Source organism: Rhagoletis zephyria, unplaced genomic scaffold, assembly GCF_001687245.7.
Source record: "Rhagoletis zephyria isolate East Lansing unplaced genomic scaffold, Rhagoletis_zephyria_1.1 Rzeph_scaffold_00803, whole genome shotgun sequence".
Taxonomy (NCBI): Eukaryota; Metazoa; Arthropoda; class Insecta; order Diptera; family Tephritidae; genus Rhagoletis; species Rhagoletis zephyria.
The window spans coordinates 22627-32008 of record NW_016157887.1 but is presented as its reverse complement, the minus strand read 5'-3'; the positions used below and the strand labels follow the sequence as shown (position 1 = coordinate 32008).

The following is a 9382-nucleotide window of genomic DNA, read 5'->3' as shown; positions in this document are numbered from 1 at the left end:
TTGGCTCTTACATTCGGGTTTTGTTAGGCGTTTTTTCCATATTTTTGGCCTATGTGCGCTTTTATTCGAAACCTAAATGTTTCGGTACCGAGTATCGAGAGTATTGGGTACTTAAAAGTATTGACTCAGCACATCACTACTGCTGTCTTCTCTACTATGACGTCACCAAAACAGCTGATTCTGTCAAAATCACTGAGAGCCGAGTAGCGGTATCGTCATCGGCGCCACCTCTGTATTCTCTCCACCGTGCCTTCGCATGCTGTGGCTTTCTCGTCGTTTGTACATGTTTTGTTACTATAAACGACGAAAATTACTAAATTCACTAAAATCACTCAACTGAACTATTGGCGCTTCTGTGTGCTCCTACTCATTTCGGTATAACTTATTTGTTTAATGGCTCAATGAGAGAATTGAGCACTACACCAATGCATATCAACAGAGAACTTAGTCATTGTACATGCTCTCGCTTTGTGTGCCGAGTGTAAAATAGGGTTAGTGCAATGTGTGAATATTCTGCAATGAATAATATCCACTAACACTATTTCTTGTGTTATTCAACCAATTACTTAAAAACACGAATAATTGCAGTTCCCTGATGTCAACATTAAAATCGCCACAGATGAGGACATGCATATAGCTTACAGATAACTCAGATATTTTAGTGAAAAGTGTCGTCAAGTCATTGCATTTATGGGGGTTGTAAACACAAACAACAAGACACTTTTGAACACCATCACTAAACTCAACAAACAGACTTTGCACAGTATCAAGACTGGGAGACTTATGTAAAACCTTACAATTGAGCCTGGCATTAAAATGAATCGCAATGCCGCCACCTCTGTAAAGAGTGGATCTGTCGTTTCTTATAATTGAAAAATCGCACAAAGCGTAAGTCTCTGTTATACAAACCACATCAATGCAAAGGTCATGAAAAATGTAATTTAAATATTCAAGTTTGCCTACTCTTAAGCGCATTAAAATTACATATATTGAACCCTTTGTTATACTGGCATGTTAGTTTCAGAGATAGCCTTAAGTTATCTTCGTTAGTGCTCATACTTACATCATTGCTCATACCTATAATTATCAAGAGATGCCTGTAAACGGCTGGTTATATACAGAAAGTAGGCAGAAAATGGAGCAGAAAAATAAGAAACTGAAACAAGCAAGAAACAGAAGAAGTAAATACTTAATACTAAAAATTATCAAAACTAACACTCCTAGCATTAATAAATATGTTAACATATGTGTGTATGTGCATGTTATGAAGCAGCTGCAATATTATCGACGCTTTTACGATCTAAGGGCCGGTTGTTCAATGTCTGATTAGCACTAATCGGAGGTAGAAGCTCCGGTTAAATACAACGACTGCTTTATCGATCACATGGTATATTCATGATGCCGAAAACGTCGATAACGATGTTTAACCGGCTGGTAGTGATAGCCAGACATTGAACAACCGGCCCTAAAACCTTCACTGCTTCGCTGTCGGGATGCTTTCGTACATACATATGGATATGTGCCCACGAATTGAAAATGCACTCACCAAACGTTTCTGTCTCTTCATTTGAGTTGCGTATTGCATTAGATCACGCTTCGCCTTCGCTAAGCATTCATGGATGAAGAACTTTCCATCAGCATTGACGCCGACGTCGCGGATAATTAAAGACTTGAGGCTAGATTTAAAAAAGCCAGTAATCTCTTTAAATAATAGTGAACGGTCATAAGCCGAGTTCATTTTAAAGATGATTGGAGAGGCGTTGCTGCAATAACATTTTATGCATTCGAAAAGATGAGCGGATGGTACGAGGGGCAAGGTTAATTTTCGCACATAGCTTAGTAAACAACGAAGGTAAATTATCGTCAGCTACCTGCGGTACACCATACATGGGCGTAGCCAGGTAGGGGCAGGGGCCCGGGCCCCCTAACTTCCAAATTTTTGCCTAGATATTGAAATATATTACCACGAAAAGCTTGCCTGATAATTTCGGCCCCCCTAACTTTAACGGTTTTTCCTATCACAGCGAACGGCAGTGCGCGCGAGTGATGAAAGCAGCCACAGTAGCATGCTGAAATGACTCGCTTATATATACACGAGATTTGGAAGTTTTTATCCAGACGTCTAATCGACATGTTTGAGATATCGTTGGAAAGGTCTTGCAGAGTGTGTCCAGAAAATGTATTCAAGCTTCATAAACGAATAGCCGGATTCTTAAAAATTGGGCTAAAGTGTTGCGAAACAAAAAACGTTTTTTTGCTTTTGGCGGTTTAAGGGAGTATGTGGATACACCCAACATATTTAGTGTTATTCTATAGGCCAATACCTTTCAAAAAATACCTTATATATTAATTTCCGGCTACTAGTTGGAAAGATATAGTGGTAAATGTGTTTTGGTTCGTGTCTCCACTAGGAGATGCTTTGGTATGTATGTGGCGTCTGTACGTACCATCATTTAATTTTTTTCAAACTTTCAGGAGTTAAAGTAAAAAAAAAACTAAGAAGGCTTTGTTCCAGGATGTTTTGATTCGTATGCCTTTGTGGGCGTGGCTGCTGTCTGAAATTCGAAAAAAGCCAATTTTTTAAACTACCACTGAGGCCGCACTACTCAGTCCATGTCATTGATGTGGATATCAGTAGAAGGGTCTTCAAACAGGCTATCTAACTCTATCTTTTGTGTTTATAAAATATAAATATGTCATAACGTTACCGCCCGAAAACTAAAAATCGGGCTGCTGAAAATATACCATTCGGGCATTTTCTCAAAAATTGGTCAGTCGATTTTATTCTAGGTTTCTACAAATCTAGCCCAAAACCTTAGCTTTCATCTGGTATACAGCTTATATCTGGGAAAACTCTTGTTGTGCAGATATTGCGATTCAAATTGAAAAAATGTCGCTNGAAAAAGATTTCCCGTACGTTTCAAAGGCAGTCAAAAAATGCGTATAATTTTCGTCACGAAANGTTAAAGTAAAAAAAAAACTAAGAAGGCTTTGTTCCAGGATGTTTTGATTCGTATGCCTTTGTGGGCGTGGCTGCTGTCTGAAATTCGAAAAAAGCCAATTTTTTAAACTACCACTGAGGCCGCACTACTCAGTCCATGTCATTGATGTGGATATCAGTAGAAGGGTCTTCAAACAGGCTATCTAACTCTATCTTTTGTGTTTATAAAATATAAATATGTCATAACGTTACCGCCCGAAAACTAAAAATCGGGCTGCTGAAAATATACCANATATACACTGTACAACAAATTATACTCCCAACGCTAACAAAATAATTAGTAAATTGATTTAAAAAGTGGATATGTGGATCATATGGTTCTGTATCAAGTTATTCTCTCTATGTTCAAAGCAGTTCCATTTAAAAAGGGTAAAAACCTGGCTGCAGTCGACAATGAGCAAAAATGGATTGAACGGAAACTATAAATAAATTTATAGTTCATTTGTTTATTACTTTGTCTTTATGTTTTGTGTCATTTCTAAGCGTACAATCTGAGATTATGGATAAAAATTAGACCGGTTGGGTGAACAGCCAAGACGTTTACTTCTTAAGTGTGACAAAACAAAATCAAGTTATATTTAGCATAAATGAATATACCAGCATAAAAAATCTGCATACTCAAAATGTTCAATACGTCCTCATATTTATACATACCTATGTGTATAATTTAAGATAAGATATTTCGCTGCAAAGCAATGATTATAAATTGTTAGTTTACCTTACAAAATTGCGGAAGAATATTACAGAGTATGCGGAAAAAAGTTTATTTTTTACATTTTTTATTTTTTGGTTTACCATACAGGTATGTAGAGCTATGAGATATTCGCTTTTGACCACTATGTGTTGTACATTTCCCAGTAATGCAAAGATTTTGACTGCCATTCAACTGGGAGTGTTCCGCGTGCGCTGGGTTTGGGTCCCGCCACGTTAAAACCCTGCCCAATGAAAAAAAACACATGCCTCGGATGATACCCCCTTCTCTTGATGACGATCACGGCAAACATAGGAAGGACTTTGATTTGTATGCACTTGGAATATCCGAACACTTATTCGGGATGGTGCCTCTGCCCGGCTGGTTGATGTCCTAGGGAAAAATAAAGGCTGACATCACCGCCATCCACGAAATGCGATGGATGGGGCGAGGAAGGTAAGCGTGGAGCCTTGCGACGTCTACTACAGTTGCCACGTAAAGGAGTGCAATTCGGTGNCGACGAACCCGAGGTCCCATTCGATGACGATGGAGTCGATGTCCCAGCGCCTGACTATGACGAAAAGTGCCAAAGCTGCTTGAGCTGCCGGCCTGTCAGCTGAGCTATTTAATTACGATGGAAAGGAGGTAATAAGGTGCATGCCCGGCGACTGGAATTCAAATGCGCTCTGCCCAATCCACAAGAAAGGCGACCCCGCCATGCGTGCCAACTAACGCGGGATCAGCCTTCAAAGCATAGGTTGCAAGTTCTTATCGAATGTTTTGTCTACCATAGACCAAGTATTCACAATACGCCAAATCTTGGAAAAGACCCGCAAGAAAAGGATCGGCACTCACCACCTATATGTCGACTTTAAAGCCGCTTTCGGCAGCACTAAAAGGAGTTTCCTATAACCCCTCAAAACTCATACGGCTGTGAAAAATGACCTTGAGCAATACCACCAGCTCTGCTCTGTTGCCGTTCGCCATCAGACGGGGTTTCAGACTTGGCGACTCCCTTTCATGTGACTTCTTTAATCTGATGTTAGAAAAGATAATAAGATCTGCAGAACTGAACCGCTCAGGAACAATTTACTATAAGAGCGTACAATTGCTGGCTTATGCCCATTACACTGGCATCATCGGTAAGAAAAACCGCGAAGCCTGTCCTGGCTTTTCCAAGTTGGACAAGGAAGCAAAGCGAATGGGTCTGTTGGTAAACGAAGACAAGGCGAAGTATCCCTGTCATCAAACAAACAATCAGCACATTCGCGCCTTGGCACCCACGCCACTTTTGACAGTTTAGGGATGTCAGTGGCAAAAATACATCGATGTTTTTCTTTGATTCGATGCATCGAAATGTACATCGATATTTTTCGATGCATCGAAGGGCATACATCGATGCATCGATTTGAATAGGATTTTTCAGATAATGTTTCACAACAAAATATGTTATTAGCAAAATTGTAGAAAATTTTAAATAAATTACTGCAACTGAGCTAATTATGTTTCTAACGGAACTTCTTGCAGCCATTTAAATTTCTTGGCCAAAGTCACTTCTTTTTTTTTGAACAATTGAAAAACTGGAATGACGGTTCAATGTACCGTAGATGTCAGTTTTCAAAAAACATCGATACTTAGATGCATCGATACATCGACTATTTATACATCAAGTGGAAAATTTTCGATGCATCGAAGCAAGACATCGATATTTTCGATGCATCGATGTTTTTCCGACATCCCTATGACAGTTATAATTTCGAGAAAGTAGAGAATTTCGTTTACTTGGGAACCAGCATTAACACCGATAATAATGTCAGCATGGAAATCCAGCGCAGAATCGCTCTTGCCAACAAGTACTGCTTTGGACTGAGTAGGCAATTCAGGAGTAAATTCCTCTATCGACGTACGAAAACCACACTATAAGTCACTCATCATGCCCGTGCTGGTATATGGCGAATTAAAATTCAGCGGCTCAACTGGCTTGACCATGTCGTTCGAATGGACACCGACGCCCCAGCTCTGAAAGTATTCTGGCTTCACTTGGCATTTCCAATTGGCGTCAGTTGGCAAAAATCGCTTTGGCGGTTACAGCGCCAAATAAGAAGAAGAAGAAGAGAATAGATCTATAACCTTATCAGTCACACAGTGTTATAATCCCCACGAAATCCTTGACGGTGGTACCGGGAATGGAACGGTACATGACGGTAGGAAGTTTAGTTTGGGTTAAAGTCTCACACTGACGGAGTTAGACTTTCGATGCTTCCTTCTCGTAAAATAAACATGCTCAGTAAAAAGTTAACAATTTAAATCGACGAATAGTTTTATACAGTTACAACAGTTAGTTACAACATATTTACCTCTATTGGTTACAATAATTTTAAACTGTAATAAACAGTTTTTTAGTAAGTAAGTTATTGGTTTTGATTTTTTTTTTGTATGGCCCCGCCCCTCTAAATTTCGTTCTGGCTACGCCCATGACACCATATACAATTACATCAGCTGACACCAACGCATTCCCCAGTTCATCGACTTGCTGACATAATGTGAGAACGTTTTTATTTTGTTCCCCATTTTCGTCGCGCAGTTTCTCCAGCGCACACACTCTTTCATCAACAGTTTTAATTGCTGAATTGAGGTTACTTAGCTCAGCGGAGACTTCACCAATTTTTTGCATTACGCGCTCTTCACTCTCGTTCAATTTATGGATAATGCTCTCCATAAATGTTTCCAATTTATTTCCATTCTCGCCAACAAACGAACCGTTGTTGGGCTGCTTGCTCCTTTGGATTGTTTTTATACCCGAGCGCACTTGTGCACAAGGGTATTATAACTTTGTTCACATAACGGTTGTTTGTAACAGGCAAAACGAATCGAGATAGATATAGACAAATGTATACATAAATGATCAGAATGAAAAGAGAAATCGATTAAGCGGTGTCTGTCTGTCCGTCCGTCCGTCCGTCCGTCTGTGCACACGATAACTCGAGTAAAAATTGAGATATCCTAACGAAACTTGGTACGTGCACTTCTTTCGGGCGTAGGACGGATGGTATTGAAAATGGGCAAAATCGGACAATAACCACGCCTACCTCCCATATAACGGTAATTTTCCGAAATACGAAAACTGCGATATTTTAGTAACTACTGAAGATTATTCACTCAAAATTGATATTTACAATAATTCTTAGACGAAAAATAAGAATATTATACATTTTTGGAAAATGGGCGTAGCCACGCCCACTTATGGATACATGTGTATATCTTGGTAACCGCTGCACCAATTTCTTCCAAACTTGGCACAGTTGTCAGTCATACCAAATGGCCGAAAATTTTTAAAACCGGACAATAACCACGCCTACCTCCCATATAACGGCAATTTGGAGAAATACGAAATCTTCGATAAATCTGTAAATATTAGGGCTAATTTACTCAAAATTGATGCTTGCAACAATTCTTTACCAAGAAATACGTTTATGATACAATTTTGGAAAATGGGCGTGGCACCGCCCACTTATGATCACATATATGTATCTCGGTAACCGTTCTACCAATTTGTACCAAACTCGGTACGATTATTGTGCTTGCCACATAGAAGCAAAACTTTGAAAATTATTGGAATCAGATTAAAATTACGACCACTTTTCATATAACGGCAAATTTCAGAAATGCTTGAAACTTCAATATTTCGAAATTAAGGACGCTAATTTACTCAAAATTGATACACACCGGCTTACCATGTAGCGGTACCTGCGCCGGGTATTTAATGTTCGGCTCCGCTCGAACTTAGACTTTCTTACTTGTTGTACTGGAGTTTGTTGTGGAGAGGAGACATTGCGGGCGCTTTTCTTTGTTGTGACATATTTGCGTACTGAATAAATTTGTATTGTCTCACAAATGTTAAAATAAAACAAATCGAATACAAATAATGCAAATAACGATCAGCTGCCGCAGCGAGTGTTTTTACAGAAAGTTTGCAAAGATTTATCGATTTAAAAAGCCGGTAATTACTTTGAAAAGCGTAATTTAAAGCAGCGCCACAAAAACACGTCTACTTACAACGACATTACTTTTCTTTTTATGCATAAGACATTGCTGTTGATGGCATGAGCTTGCTGCTGTGTATACATGCCAGTATACATGTACCTTCATTTCCATTTAACACGCGTGGTTTCTCAGAGCGAATGCGTACTCTAACCATACACTTGTACTACTGTTGTATGCATATGGCTGTGTTAATGTTTTAAACATACAAAAATGCATTAATGGAACTGTATTAAAGCATTCTTACAAGATATGTATCCCCATATGTAAATGATTCTTCTCTGATACATTTTAATATACGGGGACATACAAGAAATTAGCACTTACATATGCAAATGCATATCTTGTAAAAGCCTGTTTGTGCTGAAAATAGTATCGCACAGCACGTCCGTTCACTAAGATTTTTGTACAAGACTGAAAATATTACAAAAATTCCACTTCAAATTTATCAAGAAATCGCTTGCAATTCGCTAGAATTTGAATTTATTCGTGGAAATTCATGACTACGCATGAATTGTTCAAACTAATTCACTCATATAGAAAGCATTCTTCATGAATGCATACAACCGATTTCTACTGGGGTAATTGGCACACTAACGCAATCGCACTTTCAGCTCGCGTTTACTTGTGGTAGTGATCACATCTGCTCATATACACTCCTCGTCATTTGAATTGCACACTTTTCAATCCTTAGTATTTATTGTTTTCCTTTTGTTTATTTAATATAACTAGTGTTCGCCCAGCGGTTGAAATTCAACCGCTAAAATTAAGGATAGTTTATGTGAGTTGAGTTGTGCTGAAATAACATTAGTTGGAATGGGTTAAGTGGAGGGGAGTTTGGCTTAGTACTTAGCATAACATAACATACCATAACATATGGGTATTTCAATATGTCGCGTACGTGACAGTCGTACGTTTCAATGTGTTACAAACAAGGAATACCACTTGTTTTCTTTAACTTTTTTGGGCCATTGTATAGCACATAATTAGCTCTATATTTAACCGAAAAATTAAAACAATCGAACTGCTTGGTCCTGAAATATAAGCATTTAAAGAGAGTGTCGTTACGTGACAAAAAATGGAACTAGATTTTTTATTTTCTTACAAAATCGCAAAACTCTGCGAATTGTGGATGGCTATTTTCACGAAACCTCTTTTAGTATGATTTGGAGCAATTCTAGCTGTTTCTAGAGTTTTTTGAATTAATGCAACTTGTTTCAATTTTCTTTTACAACCCCAAGTGTGAAACGTCACGTGACGTAGCGTCATGTTCGGGCGGAGCCGAACATTAAATACCCGGCGCAAGTATTAAATATATGTTTTCCACCTTTCCGAAAGCTGCCGCTACATGATAAGCCGGGGTGTATAAATTTTAAGTAAATTAGCGTCCTTAAATTTCGAAATATTGAAATTTCAAGCATTTCTGAAATTTACCGGTTATATGAAAAACGGCAGTAATTTTAGTCCGATTTCAACAATATCAACGGTTTGCTTTTGTGTGGCAAGCACAATAACCGTACCGAGTTTGGTATAAATTGGTAGAACGGTTACCGAGACACATATATGTGATCATAAGTGGGCGGTGCCACGCCCATTTTCCAAAATTTTATCACAAACATATTTCTTTGTTAAGAATTGTTGCACCCATC

At 38.6% G+C, this 9382-nt stretch overlaps 1 protein-coding gene across 1 annotated transcript in view; it reads left to right on the top strand.

Moving 5' to 3' along the window:
• LOC108361597 (uncharacterized) overlaps positions 1-9382 on the top strand; it is a gene marked incomplete at its 3' end in the record, with an annotated part of 47094 nt that overhangs the window by 35916 nt on the left and 1796 nt on the right. The window lies entirely within an intron of this gene.